This window comes from Pleurodeles waltl, chromosome 6, assembly GCF_031143425.1.
Source record: "Pleurodeles waltl isolate 20211129_DDA chromosome 6, aPleWal1.hap1.20221129, whole genome shotgun sequence".
Classification (NCBI taxonomy): Eukaryota; Metazoa; Chordata; class Amphibia; order Caudata; family Salamandridae; genus Pleurodeles; species Pleurodeles waltl.
In genome coordinates, this window is record NC_090445.1 from 614,625,113 (window position 1) to 614,650,068 (window position 24,956).

Genomic DNA, 24,956 nt, shown 5'->3' on the forward strand with positions numbered 1-24,956 from the left:
CTTCCATTGTCCATTTTGCTACCATTCCCATCTGCTGTCCATGCTCTGTTGCCACTGCTCCTCCTGCCTGCCTTGTGTGGCCTGTTGTAAAGCCCGTTCCCCTGCCCTCTCCTGTCTGTGTCCAGCCCCTAACTCTCGCTTCTGTCCTCCATGGTTCTTTGTGCATGCCCTTTCCCCTTCCCTCTTGCCAACCATGGCCGTTGTGCTGCCACAAACCCTCCAGCTTTTGATGCATGTTCTCCTATGCTGCCTCATCCCCTCCCACCTGCCCTTTGTGGCCAGCTTGCTGCACGTGACCCCCCTCACATTTTCTCGGTTTGCTCTGTGTATGCCATTGTAGTTTCATAGTTGCCCTCCATGGTGCCTTGTGCTTCCAGTACCCATCCCGACCTGCACTCCATGATCAGCTTGCTGCTCCTACTTTGCTCCTTTCCTCCTTCTCTCTGTTTTTCATGTGCAGGCCCCTATCCCCTCCCTACTACCTTGGCTGGTCCATTTTCGTGCCCCTGATCCTTCCTTTCTGTCTCTCCTGTCTGTCCGGTATAATTAGCTTGCTGCCCTTGCCTCCTTTCCCTCTGCTCTCTGTTGTCCATGTGCATGGCCCTGTCCCCGCTCTATTGCTTTCCATGGTCCGTTGTGCTGCACTGCCGTCCCACTTGTCCTGTGTGGTGTATTGTGCTGTTGTTACCCCTGATGCCAGTTTGCCCATCTCCCTCCTGCCCTCTGTTATCGGAGTCCATGTCTGTACCCCATTCCTCCTGCCCTCCATTACCCAATGTACCATACTTGCCAACATTTTGATCTTGGTAAAAGGGAGATTTTGGGAAAAAAAACTGGTGCATTGATTTACCCCATTGACTTACATTGGAAAAAAAAGAGATTTTAGGGGGAGCGACAGATAAAATAAAGTCCTTTTCGGCTTAAAAACACTGGGAGTCTCCTGCCTTAATTGGATCTGTTGGCAGTGGTTTTACTGCCCTTGTCTCTTCCTTCTGCCCTCAGTGGTCTGTTATATTGCCACAGCCTCGCTTGCCTGTACGGCATGGTTGGTTTGTTGCCACTGCCCCTTTCCCCTGCTTTCAGTGGTCTGTTGTACTGCCCCTTCCGCCTGCCTAGCGAGCTCAACTTGTTGCCACTGCCCCCTCCTTTCTGTCCTCAGTTATCCGAGTCAGTGCCCCTGAGCTCTAATCTAATAAACAACTAGATTGCTCACATTCTATACTTAATACAAAAGTGCGGCAACCTTGACATCATCTTGATGTAGTCAAAACTGCAATACCTAAAGCTTTTCCTTTAGAAATTATGAAAATGAGAGGGTGTTAGTCTCATAGAAATTATGGATAGTGCTCTAAAAATAATAAAATGAGGACCTATGTTCTGAGTTCTCAAATAGCGACAAAGAACTTTTAAATTATTTGCTGTCTTTGTTATTTTTATCCATTTGATCACTTGATTATTTGTAACACTTATGGGAGAGGACGTGGTGTTAATGCCTGAGCTGCAGACTTTGAAACTGGGGAACCAGGTTCGAGTTTCAGTATCAGCTTGACATTCTGTGTTCCAGGGCAAATTACTTAGGGCCAGATGTAGGTAAGTATGGTTTTGCGACTTGCAATTTGCGAGTCATAGCGACTCGCAACACCAAATGCAGAAAGGTGTCTCAGACACCTTCTGCGACTCGCTATGGGGTCGCAAAGACCCACCTCATTAATAATAATGAGGTGGGTCGCAATTTGCGACCCCATAGCGAGTCTGGGCACTCACGGGGATGGTGGCCTGCTGGAGACAGCAGACCACCATGTCCGTGACTGCTTTTAAATAAAGCAGTTTTTTTTTTTCAAAGTGTAGCCCGTTTTCCTTAAAGGAAAACAAGCTGCACTTAGAAAAAAACCCGAAACCTTTTGTTTCGGATTTTTTCAGGGCACTGCCTGCTCTGAAAAAATATTTTAATGTCCAGTCACAAAGGGGAAGGGGTCCCCTGGGGACCCCTTCCCGTTTGCGACTGGGTTACCATCCACTTCAAGTGGATGGTAACTGCGATTCCATTTGCGACCGCTTTCGCGGTCGCAAATGGAATTGCATAGCATTGCGAGTCGCAAATAGGAAGGGAATACCCCTTCCTATTTGTGAGTCGGAAATGCATTTTGCGAGTCGGATCCAACTCGCAAAATGCATTTCTGCATTCCGGTGAGGCTTTTGCGACTCGCAAACGCTTTGGTACATCTGGCCCTTAATCTCCCCATACCTAAAACCAAAATAAATGTGTCCTTGTGCAATGTAGTTGATGCTCATGTAAAGCCCTCCAATACCTTTGGGTCAAGTCTGTCCTATATAAAACTGCAAAACAACAAATAAATTATGTGTTCTTGCACACTTCTGTTATTGGGCTATACTTGGGCTACATTTGGTTGATATGTGTGCTACATGTGGGCTCTTTTTTCTGTGGTGGTTATCTTGTGAGTCTTATTTGTTATGAAGCTCCCTAAGTTACTCATTTGCTGCAGTATTCTCAAGTTGCTTTCAGTTTTCGACTTTGATGACCTCAATGTGGCATTCAGATTTGCCAAATTTTTTACATAAATCCAGAATGTTAGCACTCTAGTTGCTCATTAGAATACTGTAGTGCAGCTGCTAATCACCAGGAAGTTAACAGGCAGTTTGCTGCTGGTGTTGAAAGTGCATGTTTCAGTATGCATGTCAGAAGGTTTTAATGAAATAGAAGAGGATGATATTTGAGAATTCACTTAAAACGTGGCCTAATTTTTAAGTCAGTAAAAATAATTTCTATGAAAAAATTACCCCTCCCATTTTGTTACTTTGTAAACCAAATGTTTCAAGTTTTACCAGTTTGATTTAATCAAGAACGCTTCAGGTGTGCCACACTTTTATCATAAGTAAACCTGTTAGTGCTCTAGTTGTTCTTTAGAACAATCTGGGAGGTTGCAATAGACACAGGAGAATCAACTGACAGGCTGCTCCTGTTGGAAGTGCATGTTTTACTGAGAATGTCAAACTTCATTCTCATGTGGCTGAGAAAGATAATGTGAATTTACAGAAAATATGTTTTCATTTTAGCTTCTGGAGTATCTTCCATAATCTCCATGGGAAAATCATTAGAAAACTGTTTTCTCTCAAACATGATTCATGAAATCCCAGCAGAAGGCTTTTCACAGGGTAAAATCACCTTAGCAACAAATGATTTATATTGTAGCTAAAATCTGTTATCACCCTTTATATGTTCTCCTTTTTGTGACCCTCAAAACCCGCCACTCCCCACAATGCATTTCTATGGGGTTCATGTTCCAGAGTCCTGTAACAGCTGCCACTGCATGATATTATATAAATATATATATTTCACTGAAAAAAACAAAGGTTATAGTGATGGTATAGTTAGGTTCATATTTCACTTGTACAAAACCAGTGAGATTCAACAGTAATAGTTACCTGAGCTAATCATAACTTACGCCCCAGCAATGCACTGCTTATGACCTCACATATTACATCACTCATGCCATGGTCAGTGACATCACTGATGGCATCATTCAGTGAGTGGGAGGGGTTTCTAAAAGTTTTTGAGTGTTAAGGCTACTACAAAAATTAAAATAGTATACTTTCTGTAGTAATAATAACATGTGAGTGGCTGTGTGACTGTGTATCCGTGCGTGAGTGGGCATCATAATTTCTGTATGGGGTGTGAGGGGATATGTGAGTGCCTGTATGAGTGTTTAAGTATGTATGTAAGTAGCTGTATGGATGAGTGGCTGTGTGAGGGAGTATATTGCTGAGGGAGTGGGTGTGTCAGTGGCTGTATAGATGAGTGGGTGATTGATTGTATGGGTGAGTGAGTGGGTGTCTGAATGGCTGTATGAGTGAATGACTGGCTGTGTAATTGGCTGTATGGGTGAGTAAGTGGGTTTTTGAGTGTCTGGTTAAATTAGTGCTGCGTGAGTGGTTCTATTTTAGAGTAAGTGTCTGTATGAATGGATGTATGGGTGAGTGAGAAGATGTGTGAGTGCTTGTATGGATGTGTGAATGGGTATGCAGATGGTTGTGTGGGTGTGTGAGTGAGTGTGTGAAAGCTTGTATGGGTGAATGAGAGGCTGCGTTGAGAGGCTGGTTGGGTGAGTGTGGCTCAGTGAATGGCTGTATGGGTAACTGACTGGTTGTATGAGTAGCTGTATATGTGAGTGAGTGGTTGTATGAGTGCCTGAGTGAGTGTGTGGCTGTATGGATGAGATAGTGGTTGTGTCAGTACTTGTATGGGTCTGTGAATGGGTGAGTGGTTTTGTTGGTGTGTGAATAAGTGTACAAGAGGTTATATAGGGGTATGAGTGGATGTGTGAGTTCCTCTGTTGAATATGTCATCAGCAACGTTACCTGAGATGTCATGAGTGATGTCATCAGTGATGTTATTGACCATGTCATGAGTGATGTAATATGTGCAGTCATAAGCAGTGCATTGCAGGGGCGTAAATTATAGTTAGCTCAGGTAGTTTAACTGCAGATTTTCACTCAGTAGGTCTGTGAGTGGGTTTGAGAGTGTCTGAGTGGGTCTGTCAGTGGCTATGTGAGTATCTGAGTAGGTATATGAGTTGCTTCATGAGTCTCTGAGTCAATCTGTGAGTGAGTGCATGGGCCTCTAAGTCTGTTAGTGGGTGTGGGACTTTCTTTGTGGGTGTGTCAGTAGCTGAGCGAGTGACTCGACCACAAAGGACGTACACCAGCCCGTTTATTCAACAAGAGTCCACAGTTTTGCACAAGATGTCTACCCAACTGAAGCACTTTCGACTGGTTAGTTAGTAAGTGCTACCTCGCTGGGTAGATGTCCAGTGTGTATTCTACACTACAGCTGCTTAATGGACCACGAGGAAATGTCTCCAGCGACCTTGTGTGCGTTTGGCAATTTGATTGTTCCTCGTGCGTCTTTCTCCAGAATTCTGTGATAACATGAATCCTCCTATATAGAGGCCAATGAGACTACCAAGACACAAATCTCCACCAAACCAGGGTCCTTCCTCTTAGCTATATGATGTAAGTGCATCTTTGTTTGGTAGGGATATCCTCATATTCTTTAGCATCAAGACCCCCCTACCAAAATCAGCAGGAAATGTACTGGGGGCCCTTTGGTAAACTGTCCATCATCCTGGCAAAAGGCTGCAAGACCTTTGCATGCTACTAAGGTGGAGGGGTTGAGGTCAAGTGGGTGGAGCTTCCAGGTGATTTGCACATTTGCATACTCGTAGCAGTTTAAAGGGAGAACCATGGACTCTGCTCTCACCAGGTGAGGACAAGAAAGAACCCACTTGTCACAGTCACATACAGATTGCACTACAATAGATGAAAGATGCTTTCACCACCACAAAGGATTTCAGATAGTTTTTCAATATGGAATCGCAGAGTAAACACAAGTGCTTTACCTTTGCCAAGCCTAGGAGATAGAATCATTTGTCCTATCCATGAGTGGAGCTTCAACTGGGGTACCTGCTACATTTATATTTGTAAGTGAAGTTGAGGTTTAATTTCTGTGAATTGAGCATCATGGCCAGAACGGAAGCTCATCTGCTTATTTATCCAACAAGAATCCACAATTTTGCACCAAATGTTTGCCCAACTAGAGCACTTTCTACTGGTTAGCTAGCAAGTGCTACCTAGTTGGGTAAATGACCGGTGTCCAGAAGAGGGGCCGCATGGCTTCCCTCCCCCAGCCTATTTCAGCCACAGGGAGTCCATCCCCTGGGACCCACTGCAATTCAATGGGAAGGGGGGCACAGCTCTCATCTGCTGGAAGCAGAGTGCTTGCTATGACTTGACTCGTCAAATCCAAGCAAACAGCTGTGTCCCGGGGGTCGACACCCCGAGACATAGCAGGAGCTGGCCCTGGGTGGTGACAGTCTCCTGGGACATCTCTGGCTCCTCAAGGGGGGGGGGCTTTGCGGCCCCTCTCCAATTTTACATTTAGCCCGGGGAGGTGGTGGTCCCCAGGCCTGCAGGGGGGGCTGTGTGACCCCCCTTAACATGAATTAATTGCCCTAGGGATGTGGTGGTCCCCGTGGGGCCATACTCTCCTCCCTCAGGGGACTTGATGGTTCTCAGGGCTGTGGGGAAGGCTGTACAGTCCTCCCCCATTCCAAATAATGATTTTGCCAGGGTGAAATGGTGCTCCGTGGGGGGGGCTTGTGGGCACTCCTGCATTCCTTTGTTATTTAGCCCCGGGGAGGAGGGGGTCCCCGGGGCTGTGGGGGAGACCATACGTGCCTCTCCATTACAAATAACCATTTTGCCCTGGGGAGGTGGTGGTCCCTGGGGCTGTGGGGGGTGGGGGGGGGGCACGTGGCCCCGGATATTTTTGCATAATCCCCCCGGGAGGTGGTGGTCCTTGGGGCTCAAGGAGCCTTAGGATGAAGGCCCCATGAGCCCCCCTCCTTTAAAAAAAAAAAAAAAAAGACCCCCGGGACCTGGCCCACCCAGGGGATATATTCACAACAAGCATTGGAGCCCACGCTTGTTTTTTTAATTTTCGCTGGATTTTCAGAACCACTGCAACTTTCGGTGGAAACTGTGAAAAAGTAAAACACTTTCTTCACCCCGGGGCCCCCTCTGGGACGCCAACACCAGAGCTAAGGGGGTTTGTGTATATATATATATATATATATATATATATATATATATATATATATATATATATAAAATAATGAAGTGAGTCTGTCTGGGAGCCCCAGCGACCACCACCTCCATGGGGTGAAATTAGACAATGAAGGAGGGGCCCCACAGCCTCCCTCGTGGAGCCATAGATGGCCCTGGGGACCCGCCACTCCCAGGGACGGCTCCTGCTATCTCCCGAGGTGCCCATCCTCGGTAGGTAGCTGTTTGCTTTTGCTTGGTGGAAGCTGACAGCTCCCACCAAGCAAAAGGAAACCTAACTCTGCTTTCTGTAAGCGGGAGCTGTCAACAACTCCCTGCTTGAGGGGGCAATTTTTTTTATCTGTTTCCAGTATGCAAATATGCGTGCAGGGAAACAGATGAAAATATTGCTCCTGCAAGCAGGGATCTGCTATTTCAAGCAGTTTCCTTCTTGGTGTAGCAATGCCAGCTCCCACAAGACGTGGCAGTCGGCTAGGTCCAAAGGTCCCTTGAGACTCCCCCCTGTGATCCTGTCATTTTCCCTGTCTCATTTCAAACCTATTATGGGGTGGAAGAGAGAGAAAAGTGATTTCAAAGTCATAGCTGTGTGATAACACTTCAAGGGAAAGAGGCACCTGCAGCCTAGTGGTTAAGGTCTCCGACCCCTAAACCAATGATTGAGGGTTCAAGTCTAGATGTGTAAGTGGTTGTTTCCCTTCTTTACTTTCTTTTCAACTTCAAATATTTAAGGCACATACTGAAACGCGATCTTACTCTTTTTACTTGACAAATACATTTTAGTTTTTTATTTGTTTGGAAATATATAATTTCAGTATATCATTCATGAAAGCCTAAAAAAACCTCTCTCTCTCCCTCTAACCTTCTCTCTCTCCCTCTATCTTATTCTCAAATTCTCTCTTTCTCTCAATCTCTCATTTTTTTCTCTCTCCCATCTCTTAATGAGGGGTTATACGGGGATTGCCACAGATCCTGCGGCCATCCCGGAAACATACAGTCAAAGGCTGTGTGTGGCTCAGGGTTGGGCGGTTATAGGGGCTTGGGCATGGGCGGACAGCGTGCGTGGCACTGGTATGGGTTTTTATACAGGCTTGGCTGGAGGCCAAGCGGCTAACCCCCACTGAGCATTGCCAAAGGGCATGTATGGCTGGGCAGTTATAGGTGGTTGACTGGTTATAGGTGGTTGGTTGCAAGGCCAGGCCTCATGCCAGGACCTGTGGCCAACCCCCTCCACACATGTCCAAAGGCACACATGTGTGGCGGTCGTTGAATTAACTTATAGTAATTATAATTAATGTACGTTAAAAAAAATAGAAATTCCTGGAAAAAAACAAAGGTTACAGGGGCGTTATAATTAGGAAATAGAATGAAAAAACATAGAAATTTACTTAAAAAAACAAAGATTACAGGGGCGTTATAGTTAATGTCTGACTCGCACAAAACCATAGAGATGCAGCAGTTATAGTTAGTTATTTCAAGTAACAGAGTCGCGCCCTAAAGTAACTATAACTCGCGCACTCACCATGCACTGCTAATTTTCCCAGATATTACAGCGCTCATGACAACTTCTATAACATCATTACAAATATAAATAAAACATTAGCAGTCAAATAGCTGAAGAGAAAACTGCACTGTTGGGGCACACATTATCCATAGGCGTAAGTTATGACTACTTGAAATAACTGCTGAATTTCTATGGTTTTGTGTGGTTAAATTCAGACACTAACTACAACGTCCCTGTAACCTTTGTTTTTTTTAATGAGAATATATATATATATATATATATTTTTTTTTTACCTACTGTAAGTAGGTAGATGTAGTTTGTACCATGTTTCCATAGAAAAAGCATTTTTCAACTTGCCTATATCTTAGGCGCCAATGACAAATCTTCACGAAAGACCAATAAAAAGTATTCATGAGAATCTTGTACATGGGAAGTTTTGGGGTGATTCGTCAAGTGGGGGCTGAGAAAACAGGGTGGGGGGTCTAAAAAAGTGTGTTTTCCATTTTCTTTCCCTTGGAGGTTTTAGAGACGAGTACAGCACGAACTGCTGGGTGGAATTACACCAACTTTGGCAGGAAGGTAGCTCTTGGTCCAAAAATAGTGCTTTTTCCTATTTGGTGTAAATCTGTTCAGTTGCTTTTGAAATATCAAAAGAAAACAAAATATAGAAATCTGGAGTTGTGAACACTTTGTGAATATTTCCGCAGCACATTCGTGAACCCTTGAGCTACAGGGATGCTCTCATTGGCTGGCCACTCCCTGATCTGAAAGTTTCAGTCGCTATTTTGTAAAACGGGGAATGGTCTCTAGGGCTCAAATGAGGTGGAAAAAAATGGGCAAGGTCAGATTAGGGGTCCAGGTGTAAGTACTCTGACCCCATGAATAAAGTGGAAAAGTGATATTGTGACAGGTTATGGGGGTTATTCTAACTTTGGAGGAGTGTTAATCCGTCACAAAAGTGACGGTAAAGTGACGGATATACCACCAGCCGTATTACGAGTTCCATAGGATATAATGGACTCGTAATACGGCTGGTGGTAAATCCGTCACTTTTCCGTCACTTTTGGGACGGATTAACACCTCCTCCAAAGTTAGAATAACCCCCTATGTGTTTTAAAAATGGGAAGGTCTTTTTTTTCACGTTGCGGATATTCACAAATCTTCAGCGTCTCAGTGAATTTGCGAATATTGGAAATAACATAAAAAGAACACATTGGCATGCTCACCCACCCACTCAGTCATGGAGATACTCACAGAGGCACTCAGTCGTCCGCCAACTCACAGAGTCACCCAGGCACTCACACTCCTACTCACAGACCCACTCAGAGACACATGCACCCACTCACAGACCCACTCAGGTACTCGTTCACACACACAGACCCACTCAGATACTTATGCATGCAGAATTGGGTGGGTATAGGGAGTTCGGTGGTTATCGGGGTTTGGCTACTGGGCCTGAAGCCAACCTCCGCCATGCACGGCCGAAGGTCGTGCACAGCAGTGGTTGGATTAATGTATAGTAATTAAAATTACTTTATGTAAAAAAAAAACATTGAAATTCACTGAAAAAAACAAAGCTTACAGGGACATTATAGTTAGGCTCTGAATTTACTCGGCATAAAACCATAGAAATTTAGCAGTTATAGTTATGGTTAGCTCAAGTAACTATTACTCGCACCCCCACCTTGGAATATTTGGGGTAATTAGCAGTGCATGGCGCGGCTGTGAGTTATAGTTACCTTAGGGCACAGGTTATAGTTATGTGCACTAACCATAACTATACTATATATATCTATATATATATTTATACACACACACACATTTGTCCCTACATTTAAGCTTTAGTTCTCGTTTTCAGCTCTGTAGATCATTTAGAAGGTGCTATCATGTATATTGGTCCCAAGGTGGCTGCCAGCACTTCTTGGTCTAAGTGCTGACAGCCATTCAGATCTGATTGTGATATCTGTGCTTAGGCTTAGCTCAGATATACATATTAATCATGTTTGAGAGAAAAATGGTTTCTCATGAATTTCCCATAGAGGGTATGGAAGGTGCTCCAGAAGCTAAAATGAGAGCATATTTTCTGTAAATTTACATAATCTTTCTTAACCATATGAGAATGAAGTCTGACATTCTCAGTAAAACATATACTTCCAACAGGAGCAGCTTGCCAGTTGTTTCCCTTGTGTACTACTGCAGCCTCCCAGAGTGTTCTAAAGAACAACCAGAGCACTAACAGGCTTACTTATGAAAAAGGTGTGGCACACCCAAAGCCAGCTTGAATGAATCAAACTGATAACACATTTAATTTAGAAAGGAACAAAGTGAGGGGTTTGTTTTGTCACAGAAAGCATAAATTTAGCATAAATATCACCTGCAGCCCGAGTATAGCCCAATGACAGGAATGTGCAAAACACTCAATTTATTTTTTTGCAGTTTTATAGATCACAGACTTGATCTGATGGTATTGGAGTGCTTTACATGAGCATCAGGACACATTCATTTTGGCTTTAGGTGTGGGGAGATTAAGGCCCTCATTCTGACCCTGGCGGTTCCCTACCGCCAGGGCCAACGGGGGCGGGAGCACCGCCGACAGGCCGGCGGTGCTCCCTTGGTCATTCTGACCGCGGCGCTTTGGCCGCGGTCAGAACGGGAAAACCGGCGGTCTCCCGCCGGTTTTCCACTGACCCTTAGAATCCTCCAAGGCAGCGCAGCGAGCTGCGCCGCCGAGGGGATTCTGACCCCCCCTACCGCCATCCTGTTCATGGCGGGAAAGCCACCATGAACAGGATGGCGGTAGGGGGGGTCGCGGGGCCCCTGGGGGCCCCTGCCGTGCCCATGCCCATGGCATGGGCACGGCAGGGGCCCCCTAACAGGGCCCAACTAGGCTTTTCAGTGTCTGCGATGCAGACACTGAAAAGCGCGACGGGTGCTGCTGCACCCATCGCACGCCTTCCACTCCGCCGGCTCGATTCCGAGCCGGCTTCCTTGTGGAAGGCGCTTTCCCGCTGGGCCGGCGGGCGATCTGAATCAAATCGCCCGCCGGACCAGCGGGAAAGTCAGAATACCCCTCGCGGTCAATTGACCGCGGGGCGGTATTCAGGCGGATTCCGACGGGCGGGCGGCAACCGCCGCCCGCCTAGGTAGGAATGACCACCTAAGTGATTTGCCCAGAAAAAAAGGATGTTGAGCTGACGCCGAAACTCAAACCTGGTTCCTCAGTTGCAAAGCCTGCAGCCCGGACCGTAAAACCACATCCTCCCCTCTAAGTGTAACATATTATCTAGTGATCAACTGGATATAAATATATAAAGATAGCAAATAATTTAAAAGTGGTTTGTTGGTATTTGAGAGCTCAGAAAATAGGTCCTCATTTTAGTTTAGTTTAGTCTCTCACACTTGTTTACAGATCGGCCCTTGGGTGGGCTAGGTCTTGGGGCATAAATTAAATAATATTTTATAGAGGGCATGTATGTGGTCCCCTTCCCCAGGGCTGATATAGGCATTGGGGACTGCCACCTCCCCAGGGCCAGACCAATTGTAAATGCATAGGATAAGGGCCATGTTACCCCCCCTCTATTGACCGTTTACAGCTCTGGGTACCGCCACCTCCCCTGAGATTGTCCAAGAAATTCAACATGGAGGGGGGGCATGCTGACCCCCCCCCCCCAAGGTCTTTTATGGCCCCGGGAATCACCACCTACCTGGGGCCAGGCCAATTGATGACAAAGGTGGAGGGGGCCGCACGGACCCGCATCTTGGGCCATTTACAGCCCAGGGACCACCATCTCCTTGGAGCTTGGTCATATTTTTAAAGGAGAGGAGGGCTGTGCGGTCTCTGCAGCCCCTCTTCCCAGACTGTTCTCAGCCTGGTGACCACCAGCTCCTAAGGGCAGGCCCTGTAATTACAAAGGAGGGGGAGCTGCACAGTCCCCCTTCTTGAGACATTAATGACCCTGGGAACAGCACCCCCCCCCCCAGGGCCAGCTCCCTATGTAGGGAGGTGCCCACCCTTGGGACATAGTAGCTTGCTGTCCCTTGGTGGGAGTTAGAACAGCTCCCACCAAGTGAGAGCAAACTGTAAGTCAGCTCCCACTGGGTGGGAGGAGGAAAATTGGTCCCGTCCGCTGGGAGAGAAGTTTTCATATGTTTTTCTCCCCTCTGCCAAATGTGCAGGAAAACAGTTGAAAGAATTGCTCCTGGACACAGCGAGCATCATATTTTGCTGCTCCCAGTGTGCAGGAGCATTGCCGGCTCCTACTGGAGGAGGGGAGCCAGTAGAGACTACGGGGGATCACAGATTCTCCTGGTCCCCAAGACTGCACAATGGGTACATGGGTGGTACCCAGGCCCACAGGAAAATGTGTCTAGGCCCCGGGAGATGGTGGTTACGGTGCCTCCATCCCCTATTCAAAAAATTTCCAGAACCTGGGAGATGGGTATCCCCTGGGCAAAATCTGCCTGAGGAGAAGGGCCACATGGCACCCGACCTCCCTTCAATAATTAAGCCGGGCCCCAGGGAATGGGATCCATGGGGCCAGTATTGGCCCTGGGGGGCACATAGCCCTTTTCACAAATTGGCCAGGCCATTGGAGATGGGGTCCCTGGGGCCAAAAGCGGCCCAGGAAGGGGGAGGCCACAGGGTCCCCATTGCCTTTAATGAATTACCTGGGTCTCAGGGATTGGGGTCCCTGGGGTTCCAATTGGCCCAGGGATCAGGGTCCTATGGCGGTTTAGATGCAGAGCTGGGCCTATACGACCCACCTCCACTGATGGCCAAAGGCCGTGCATGTAGTGGGGTTGGGTGTCTACAGGGAGGTTGGCAGCAGGGCCTGGTCACAGGGCCTGCCCTGCAGCCAACCCCTCACCATGCATGGGGTGTTGCCACAGGCCAGGCCCTTCAGCCAACCCCACTGCGCACAGCCAAATGCTGTGCGGGAACCTAGGTTGGGTGCCACAGATGATTGGCCTGTCACCAGGCCCCACGCCCAATCCCTGCCGTGCACAGGCAAAAGGCATGTGTGGGGCGGGGTTAGGTGCTTACGGGGGGGTTGGCCGCAGGCAACACATGCCACACCTGGTCAAAGGCCAAGCGTAGCAGGGGGCTGGATTAACAAAGTAATTAAATATTACTTAACGTTAAAAAAATCATAAAAAATCAAAGGTTACATGGACTTTATAGTTAAGAAATAAAATTTAAAAAAGCTTAGCAATTCACAGAAAACAACAAATGTTACAGGGATGCTTTAGTTAGGTTAAAATTTTAATTGCACAAAACCATAGAAATTCAACAGTTATTGTTATACTTATTGCAGGAAACTATAACTCGTGACATAAGGAAACTAACTCGCCCTCGTCATGCGCTGCTTCTTACTCCTCATATTACATCAATAACGACATCATTTATGACATAACTATAACATTTCAAATACCATGAGTGATAACAAAACTGTGCATGGCAGGGGCTCGAGTTATAGTTACCTGGGTGCAGGAGGGGCAATCACAAAACATTTTAGTGCTGAATTTATTGCCACAAACAATCAGACGATTTTTGGCCTTTGTTAGTGTCAATGGACTTCTACACGCCATTTCCTTTCTTACACATATCTTATGATTACAATTTCATGGAAACAGGTGAACGTTTACTGCTTAAAGGATGGAGCAATTGTCACTGGACGTGGCAGCCATCTGATAATATCTAGAAATTCATTACCAACACTGGAATCTTAAAACATTGTCATACATCCATATCATCTTGCCTTTTTCACACTGATTAAATATCAAACAATGCATACAATATTCCATCGTACTCAGTTCATTTTCAAAGTGTGCTAAAAACAATCACTTATGTGCAATCAACTATATTCAGTCCAGGCACTAGGATAACCCACATACAAAAAGAATGGGCAAATTCTGCATTCAAATGCGATCCCTTATGATAATTTAATACCTAAATTGCATGGCTGAATCATCAGCAAGTTCACTATTCCGTTACATAGATCAATCCTACACCATGCCACACACCCACTGTGTAAAATACCCAATTCTGAGCCTGCAAGTATATTCATCCTCCTACATTAAGTGCACATATAGGGGCTCATTATGAACATGGCGGTCCAGACCACCATATTATAAACAAAGGCCCTCCGCCTTTACTCACAAAAACCACACCAGCAAGCCAGGAGAAGGAACAGCCATAGCCCACAAAGAAACCATACAGTACACTACCTCCACCAGCAACACTATCACCCCCAAGGAGCACCTCAGCTTTAAGCTCTGCATGGATGACAAGATTACCATCCGAGTTACCCTAGCATACCAAACCCCAGGCCCTTGCGCCAGTTTCTGCAGCACCATCGCAGATTTAATCGTTCCCTTAGCCGTAGAATCTGAGGACTTCATCTTCCTCTTCCACCTTAACTTCCACATTGATGACTCCAACAACAACACCGCACACCTCCTCAATAGTATGAGCTGCCTCGGATTAACCCATATCATTCACAACCCTATGAACACCACATCACACAGGCTGGACCCCATCTTCTCTTCCAGCAGCTGTCTCACATACAGCCATATTACTCAACTCACATGGACTGACCACTCCATCGTCCACTTCAGCATCTCCAGCCCCCACACTGACAGCCCCAAGACATCCATCTCCCCCCACGGGTGTGGAAAAAAGATTCAGAGATCAACTGAGCTGCCGCCCTCAATACTTCCAGCACCGCCACCGACCTCTAAGGATGAGTAAAAAACTTAAACACCTACATCACCAACTGCACCAACACCATTGTCCCGGTCAAAAGCAATATCCAGAGAAAATCCTCTAAACAGGCCAGCTGGTACACCCTGAACTCTGAACAGCTAAATGAGACAGCAAACAGCTGGAGAGGAAGTGGCATGCCAGCAAAGACACCTCTGACATGGCAGCTTTCAAGACCCCCTTCAGCCTCTACCACCACCTGCTGAGAGCAACAAATAAGGCAGCACTAGACACACATATTGAAACAAGCAGCAACAACACCAAGGAACTCTTTAACATCGTTAAGGAATTCTTTAACCCTGCAGCTAGTGAAAACATCATCACACCCTCACAGGAGCTGTGCCACAACCTTCTCAGAAAGTACGTCAGTAGGCTACCAACCAGCGCACCTAACCCAACAGTTCCCCAAGTTTACCCAAATTTATGCTATTCTTTTACTAGTTTGTGTGCACTCAGACCAATACCTGCTGCCATGGTGAAATCCCTTAAAAAAAGGGGTAGGATACACTTTAGAACAATGGTAGTGCAACACCACCAATGATATTTCAATGGCCACTTCTTTGATACAATATTATACAAATCTTCTTTTTTTTTTCTTTTCCAATACTATATATGTTCATAACAGCAACAGCCAACGTGTTTTGTCCTTTAACATAGGACTTCTTCAGGGCTAATCGATTGACTTCAAGTTAGTTTGTTATTTCATTTCTCGTATGCCATTAAAACGTCCAAATTAGGCATCTTTTATTCTTCCGCAAATCAGGGAAATAGTGATGTTTAGTCATCAATATGCAGAGCGTGTGAAAAACCCATTTGAAAAAATGAAATAAACTAATTTGAGGTCAATCAATTAGCCCTGAAGAAGTCCTATGTTAAAGGACGAAACGTGTTGGCTGTTGCTACGCCATAACATTGTCGATTTCTTTCACAACAAGATTGAAACCATGTACAGGAACTTTGAACCCCAACCTACACCTACAGACTTCATCTGCAGAGCCGCGAACACCACAACCAACAACAACCACAGACTAACCATCTGGGACCTTCTCTCCACCAAGGACACCACTCCCCCTACAAAATCCATCCACTTGGGAGCCCCCACAAACCCCTGCCTACATCACATCTTCAATCTCAGAAACCAAAGGATCAGCCAGGAACTTACCACACTACTCAACACCTCCATCATCACCACAACCTTCCCGGATGCCCGGAAACACACCAAAGTCAAACCACTACTCAAAAAACCCAGCACAGAGTACTCAAAAACTTCCTGCCAGTCTTCCTGCTCCCTTTCCTAGCTATGGAACTGGAAGAAAATCAACAACCAGCAATTTATGACCTACCTGGAGCAGAATCAGCCTCCCAATCTGGGTTCCACAGGAATCACATCACTGAGACTGTCCTGACGGCAGCTATGGATGACATCCATATCTACCAAGGAGACCAAGGAGAAACATTGGCCCTGATCCTCCTTGACCTCACGGCAGCCTTTGATAACGTATCCCACCACACACTGATCAAAAGACTCCACCACATTGGCATCTAAGGGGATGCATTCAGAAGGATCATCTCCTTCTTCACTGGTGGAACCCAGAGGATTCACCTACCGCATTTCACCTTCAAACCAAAATACTTCTCCTGCCAGGTCCCCCAAGGATCATTCCTCAGCCCCATGCTTTTAACTCATATATGACCCCCCTACACCAACATCATCAGATCCCATGGCCTTGTTAGAGCAGATATGCTAATATGAGAATATTCTAATGATTTGCATATACATGCTAATGAGAAATATTGGTAAAAGAAACTAATAATTGACAATAACGTGTAATGAGTAAAATGTGCCCACAGGGAGTGGTCACCATGAGTGCTAACAATGCTAAAATAGTGTGAAATATAAAAACTAATGTATTAATATGTCATATTTGATTGTATAATCCATGTTTTATGATGCTTCATATTGTTAACTTAGCCGAACTAGAAGCCTGGTCGGCGCTGGGCCTTGCTTGCTTAAACGTAGAGACGGGATGAGCTGCCGAGGACTGGAACTGGAAAAAAGGACCTTGAACTGCACAGAGTTCAGATGAGCTCTGCTAGAATTTTCTGCAGTGTACCAGCGGACAGGAGACGATCAGAACAAATTGATACAATTATGTGTAGAGTAGGCTAAATGTACTTTCCCAGGACTTGAACAATGGAAGCACTGACTAAAAGACTGTGGGCAACAATTGTGTTACTTGAAGAGATGGATGATGTTCTCATTGACAGAAGAACCAATCATATTGATGGAACTTGATGCTTGAACCGACGCAAACAAGTGGTAAACAAAAACTATAGGTTAGAATCATAACCCCTGATGAGGTTGACCAATTAGCAATTTGTGGGATAACTGAGAGACCCTAATAAAAAGTCATGAAAAGGGGAGAGAGCAGAGGAGCGGAGAGACAAAGTTGATGACGTCAGGAGACGCTGTCCGAAGTGCTGATAAATGGGCTTACTTTCTGTGAGCCTGATACTTGCTGATGACTGATGACTGATGAACTGGAGACGAAGACTGACTCGTTGCTGATCTATCTTGGATAGGTAGCCATAATAATGTGACCGACTAACGTGTGCTTTTTCTTCTAGGTACCAACTGTGCTGTTTTAAAATGTTTTCTCTCTTTAGATAGATTTTTCCAAATTAATGATTTGTGTCTAAATTGTTTTTTGCATGAAGACCCACATGCTGATGCTAATTTGAGTTAGGCAGGCTGACAAGGGTGGCTAAATGGCGACAGTTGACTGACTGACTTGCATTGCTAAATTATTCAAATACATAATCTACATCAGTGGCTGTCAAAGACGTAGCCCATTGTATCCATCGCGGGTGTAAAGCTTTCGAATTAGGAACACTTGCTTTTGTAACAGCCTCTAAGGCCGAACCGGGGAAACGACAACTATGCGTTGACCCTGGGCCAGCGGTCTTTCTTTAATAACAGCCATCTGTACTGCAGTGAGAATTTTCTCAGTTTGTGCAAAACGTTGCTCTGCAGCAGAATACAAGTGAGACTTGTATGCAATCGGGACAGTCTCCCCTTCATTAAAGGTGACATAAGTAAACCCAACAGCCCCAGGTATCACCCTGATCACTAAATGTGTCTTATTGTCCCGTGTGTGTAAGTGTTTAACTGCTAAGAGATCACTCTGTAATTCTCGCAGTATGTGTGTATGTTCAATCGTCCAAAATTTACTCGAAAAATTCGGGCGAATCAACTCGTATAAGGGTTTTATACGCGTTGCATAATCAGGAATGTAAGTTCTGCCAAAATTCAGAAACCCCAACAATGACTGGAGCTTCCGAACCGTATTAGGAGGCTGCAATAAAGCACATTTCTCCAAAAAATGTGGCGCTAGGCTCTTGCCCTCACTCGACAACTCATATCCCAGGAAAATGACACTGAGGAAGGCAATCCTTGATTTATTCAAATTAAACTTATAGCCAATATCAGCAAACCCCACAACAATGCGCGATACACGCCTTAGATGTTGCAGAATCTCATCATCTGTCAGATATATGTCATCAACATATGATAATGCTTCAGGGTCGAACTCATGCAGCATTTCAGTTACACGAGCCGAAAACAGTCCTGGGCTATTCTTATACCCCTGAGGCAAACGACAAAAAATTTTCTGAGAGCCAAACGCACTGAAACAGGTATAGTCCCGACTCTCGGGCGCTATATTCTGGCAGAAAAATCCATTCGAGATATCCAATGTTGTTTTGTATTTTTTACGCACTATATTATTCATAAGCGCCGCGCTATGTGAATTCTGTATTGCATATGTGCGTGTATGACTATTCAAATGTCGGTAATCCACCACTATCCTATATGAATGGTCCGGTTTAGCAACCGGAAACAAGGGATTATTCATCGGCGAGACACAGGGCTCAATTACACCCTGATACTCCAATTGTGTAAGAATTGTTCTAACCGATGCCCTAGCTTCAAATTTGATAGGATACTGCGGTTGTGGCTGAGGTTTGCCCTTTATCGGAATTACATGATAAGGTGATTGCCTGTCCCACCCCACGTTATTTCTATACAAGGCGGGAGCCTGTGCTAGAGCCCATGATTTACTATAGGACTCCGCAAGTTCTCTCGGAACAAGTGGTGAGAAGGAAGGTGTAATAACCTCCTCCCCAACTGGACAGTCGCGAACAAAGTCAGGTGGCCAATCTTGTTCGGCCAACAGAACATCATATGATTTTACCACATGGTCCCAAAAAATGGCGTTTATAACACAGTCAATGTCCCCTTCCAATCGCAGAGTCACTTCATATACTCTATCAGGATCAGAGACACGCATATCCGCCGTCTCGACTTGTATGAAGTCATCAGTTGCTTTCACCTCCAGATGCTCTAGAAGACTCCGGCGAACTATTGTGACCTCTGCCGCGCTGTCTAACAGTGCTAACGCCCATGTCTTGTTCGTCAAGAGAACTCTCTTCTTGAGCGGCATGTCTAACGGAGACAGCTGCCACTTTCTTCTTTTTAAATTGCTGTTTCTGTTGCAGCGGTTTCTCTTCTTGTTTAATAGAAACCTCAGCTGAGCGTTGTGAATCCTGTCTCTGTTTCAGGTACTCCGTCCTCCGCTCTGACCGCCCACCTCTCTCACTTCTCTTTTCCGAGGAGTCCTGAAAGGAACGAGATTGGCGTGTATCAGTATATTGATATCTATCAGGTGTCTTCAAAGTATCCCTATTCCTGAGATTATACTTATTCTGTGGGGTCTCCGGTTGCGGAGACTGCCCACCATCTTTCTTAGGTGTTTGCTGTTTCTTTTCCCAGCGCTTTTTTGAACCCTCAGGTTGTTGCTGTTTAGCATTATCTTTATTATTTTTACCCTGTAACTGGGGTTTTTGTGGCCTAGCCCCCAGGCTATCACGACCAATACTAGAATATGTTTCCGCTATTATTCTCGGAAGCTCTCGCTCCTGATTAAGCAGCGGAACATCCCGAAGACGCATACGCACTGCTAGTGCTACTGCCTCTCCTTTGAGAGTACTCAAAATAATAGAAGAAACTGTGGCAAAATTGCCCAGCAGCTGCATGCCCAAATCCAAGGCAGGGGCAGCCCCATATTCATCCTGAATCTGTTTAAGTATGTCCGGTAAATTAGCTAATGTCGGTGTACCGTGTGCCGTAGTGTATAGCGCGGCAAACACCGTGCCCCAGGTATTACAAAGGTCCACCGGAGGAACCATCCCGTACGGCAAACACATCGTCAAAATTCTATGTTTATCCTGAGGTCCCGTATGGGGAAATACTGCTTCCAGCGTATTAATTTTTTGCGCCAGCCAAAACGGAGTCTCCTCTCGTTTAGCCGGTACTTTACCCATAACTGAGTGTACAGTGGCCGGATTAATACCCGGTACCACAGCCTGTGGGTGCGCTGGAGCAGCACGCGCTGCATTCGTATTTAATGTCTGCATCACAAACTGAACTAATCGTCTATATGTAGCCGTTAATTCTGTATATAAACGACGAACTTCAACCACTGCCAATTGAGCAACCGCAGGATGTGGTGTATATGTAGCCAATAAAGGCCAGGTAGGACCATCATTACTCAGTGGACCTAACCTAACTTGTGCTATTGAGTGTGGGAGGGCGCCATCAAGCCAATTATGGTGTTCTTGATAAGATAGAGGTATTTCTAAATAAGCGTAAGCCCTGTATTGTCCAGGGACATTCGCAACTGTGTATTCGTGAAAAGTATTTGTTCCCCCATCCACTGCTGGAAATGCGACCCAAGAATAAAAAAGTTCCGTTCTATAGGCTGCATGGGCGTCCACCACAAAAGTGACTGGACCCCCCTGGACTGTCAGTCCATGTGTCAATAGATGTCCCATGAGCGGATGTCGCATATTAATTGCTATGTTCACTACATTAGGATTCGCCATTTTATTAAAAACGGCTGCAGGTCAGAGAAGGCACACCAATATCGGGGTTTTTTTCCTTTCAAAGTTCAAGCTTGAACAACCAACCACTAAGCAATAGGAAGCACCTATGCCGTGGCGGCGGAAACCCTCAGCCCCACGGACGTCTCCGTATACAGAACCGAGGAGTCAAAATATATATGAGACCAAGAGAGTCAGTCGGACCTAATCATTAGAGCCAGACCAAACGTTGGCGGCGCCATGTCGCGTGGGCTCTCATTATTCTAAATGAGACTACTGGATTTCTAGGTAGCAGGATCGATAACGGTGTGGGGGACTGAGTCTGACCCACGTGTAAAGAACTCTGTCACCCTAAATCCGGTTTTTGCTCCGGCTAACTAGCAGTGCCTCATTTCTCCCATGTGGAAGGAATGATTTGGCAGCCGAGCGCATGACATCTTTGGAACTTCTCAGGGAAGTCATGGTCACTCAGATCCAAACCAACTCTCTTATTTCCAATATGATCTCATATACAAATGACAAAGACAGTATAAGTTTTATATAATGTTTTAATAAAACGACTGTATTTTAGATATTAAGGCGTGAGCCGCAATAACCAGAACGATACAACACAGTAGGATTGTAATAGTTACCAGGAGAGTAAAACATAAAAACAAAGCTATCATATTGTCAAACAGTTTCTACTCTCCCTCTGCTTGTTTTATCTAGAGCACAGCATGTTAAGCTTCTAGCTTGCCTATTAGAATCACTGTGGATACATCAGCCCTCATACCTGAGCAAAGACCTGTGATCTTGGTTCAGCATCTGCAACTAGGCAGTCAGCGTCAAGTTGTGGTTCCCTGGTCGGAATCTCCCTCTTGCGTGTATTGGGACAAGGAAGTGATTTTATAACTAACATGTCATCGTGATCACAAAATGTCCCTACGCAGGAATGCCAAGTCTAAACTCTTACCACGTCTATCGGCAATGTACCAGACTGTATCCTTGACTGAAGCACAGAGTAAATATGTTATGGAGAACTCCAGTGCTGAAGTAGGCAAAACAGTATGATATGAATAAAAAACAACACCGTAGAACTGGCTATTTGAAAAATAACAGTACGAAGCCTAATAAAAAGCATGTAGAGCAAAGTGCACAGAGGCTCTAAGCTGTCAGCAAATGAATAAAATATATTCAGGGCAAAATGCACAAAGGCCTAAAGCCTGAAGCTAAAGCTCAATGAATATGTAAAACTAACCACACTACAGGTAGCCATAATAATGTGACCGACTAACGTGTGCTTTTTCTTCTAGGTACCAACTGTGCTGTTTTAAAATGTTTTCTCTCTTTAGATAGATTTTTCCAAATTAATGATTTGTGTCTAAATTGTTTTTTGCATGAAGACCCACATGCTGATGCTAATTTGAGTTAGGCAGGCTGACAAGGGTGGCTAAATGGCGACAGTTGACTGACTTGCATTGCTAAATTATTCAAATGCTAAAGAATTTGCTGGCTTATATTGATGCTCATTTTGCATATAAATGAATCTTGATGAATAGTTGCTTATGATGCTAATAAAGATTTGATTAACAAATAACTTGAATAAAGGTTTTGAGTTAGAATTATAACTAATAGGGAATCAAAACGATTAACTTTTTTTTTTGTTTCATGCTATTTCTTATTAGATAAGGCTTTTTCTTGGTGTTTCATGTTGACTATGATGTATATTGATGATCCATTGGTTACCGCTTAACTAAGATACTCCATGCGATCCAAAAGGTTCATCAACCTATACGCATCCCCTTGTGAGTTTACTTACTAAGGACTAGGCGCGCTATCAGTTTTTGGTAGCAGCTTGATGGTTAGTTTCCTTGGGGAACTAGTTAAGTGGCGACTAGTGGTTATGGTAGTAGTTTAAGTTAGGTATAGGTGTTTGAATTTTATCTGGTTTGAATTTTGTTTTTCTAAAATGGCAATGGTAGCAAAGATGATGTCCCCTTAAACCTAGAAATGACTTCCCCAGATCCTGGATCCCGTTGGTAAGATTGAGTATGTTCTCGGCGTATTTCGAGATAGTATGAGATTAGTAGGTTGCGCTTGCATATGCTTAAGCAAATCGCAGGTGAATTGTGATGTATGTGAGGTAAAAGTAGGGAGTCTGCGTACCCCAGTTCAGAGTTAGTAGGAGTGTGCATACTCCAAGGTGTGAGAGTACGGAAGTCATCAAACTTCATATGTGTGTGACGCTCTGTGCTAAAAAATTGTTCCACTTGGTTGTTGGTGATGTACGGACCCTGCGTGGTCTAAGACTCCGGAGTATATTGACAAGTGTTGGAGACACTTGGTTATATGTTGTAATCTGTCTGGTTTAGTAGGTTGATCCGGCATGGTCAACAAGCCGGAGAGGGTGTTAGATGAATAAAAGAAGCTTCAAATGAGATTTGGTGAGTCCTATGTGCACCAGGACAGACCCATTGATCAGTTGAGAGTAAAGTTTGCAGGTCGAATTTTGCTTGCGAATGTGGGGGACTGAGAAAGAGGAATAGCTAAAGAGCCAGAAACAGTCATTAGTGATAATCCGTAAGGTCCCTAAAGCGATTATGTCCCTTCCTGTAGTAAACCAGCAGGTTTGTTTTAATTATTACTTGGTGAAGACGCTCGCAATAAATTGCATTAGTTGAGTGAAAGTGAGTTGAGAAGGACAAGCCGCAAGACTTTGTCAGCTGCTGTGAGTCAGTCTGACGTCAGTGTGTGCCGCGCTGGGATAGGTCGTTTAGTGAGAAGAGCGCGACCGGATTGGCAGCCGTCCGTAAGAGGCAATTGGTTGAGTAAACGGGTGAAGGGAATCTTGGGAGTAAAAGTCATTTCATTTATTGAATTTGTAGTACACAAAACAGGCAAAATGAAGTTTTTCAAGGCATTAAAGAGTGTGGTGAGAGGCGATTCTTGCATTAAAGGGTCCGTAGGGCAGTCAACCCCCCTGGAGTACACTTTAACGCATCTCGTGATGACAGAGAAGGGCATAGCTTTGTGTCTGTGGTTAAAGCAATGGAGTAAATTGACCAAGAATCAAGGGACATTAGCTTTTCCGGAGCATGGAATGTTCAATTTGAGAATTTTGGATCAGTTGCAATTATCATTGTATGACATGAGGCCGTTACTGAGACCCGCATAGTTTGAGGCTTTAGCAGTTAGTGGCCAGACAGCAGCAAGAGCTGAAGTTCAGTAGAAGGATGAAGAAGATAGAAAAGTCACTAGCAGAAGCTAGATGGGATTGGGAGCAGAAGAGATGGAGGATGGTGACTATGAAAGAGATTAAGATGTTTCCAGCAATTACGGAGGGTGATGACTTAGATAAAGGGGATAGTGCCAAGAAAGAGGAGAGTGAGGAAAAAAACAAAAGAAAAAAGTCTTATATGGATGATGATGATTCTGATGTTGAGGACCTCATTACGCAGTTGCTGAGAGATAGACCTCCACCTATGACGACTTATGCGGGGGGACAGGGAACTAGTGCTTCGGCTCCTCCTGCTACTCCTGGAATCTCCCAGGGAGTCGTGGGAGCTGTGCAAGCAGAAGGAGGGCAGTTACCAAGGGCAGTACAGAGTACACCTGTTGCAGGAACCAGTGCTGTAGCTCAGGTGCAGGTACATACACCTTCAGTACAGAGAGTTTACCCAGATGTGCCAGTTCTTGAGACTGTTTCAAATATCGTAGTGCCGATGGAGCAAGTGCTTCTGAAGCCAATGTTGGTTCAGACAGATCCAACACCAATGTTACGACCCCCGGCACAGACACAGGGTATGACGAAGTTTACCCCGTTGACAGGGAAGTTTACCCCGGGACCTCGGTTGGTCTCACACCTGTTGTAAATCAGGCAATGGGAGTACCACTCACACAGGGTGCAAGTGTTAGGGGCAGCTCCAGATGCGATATCGCTACCAATCCCTGTTGGTCCAGCGGCACCTTTATATGCGCAGAAGAAAACTGAAGCAGGGGAACAGACTGAGATGTCACAGAGTTTGGTGAGAAGGGGAGCAGGAGATTCAATACAATCAAACTCATCTGCAGGACCATGTCTTGCTGAGCTTAGATCTCCTACGGGTTTCAGTCCTCTTGTAACACTGCCGG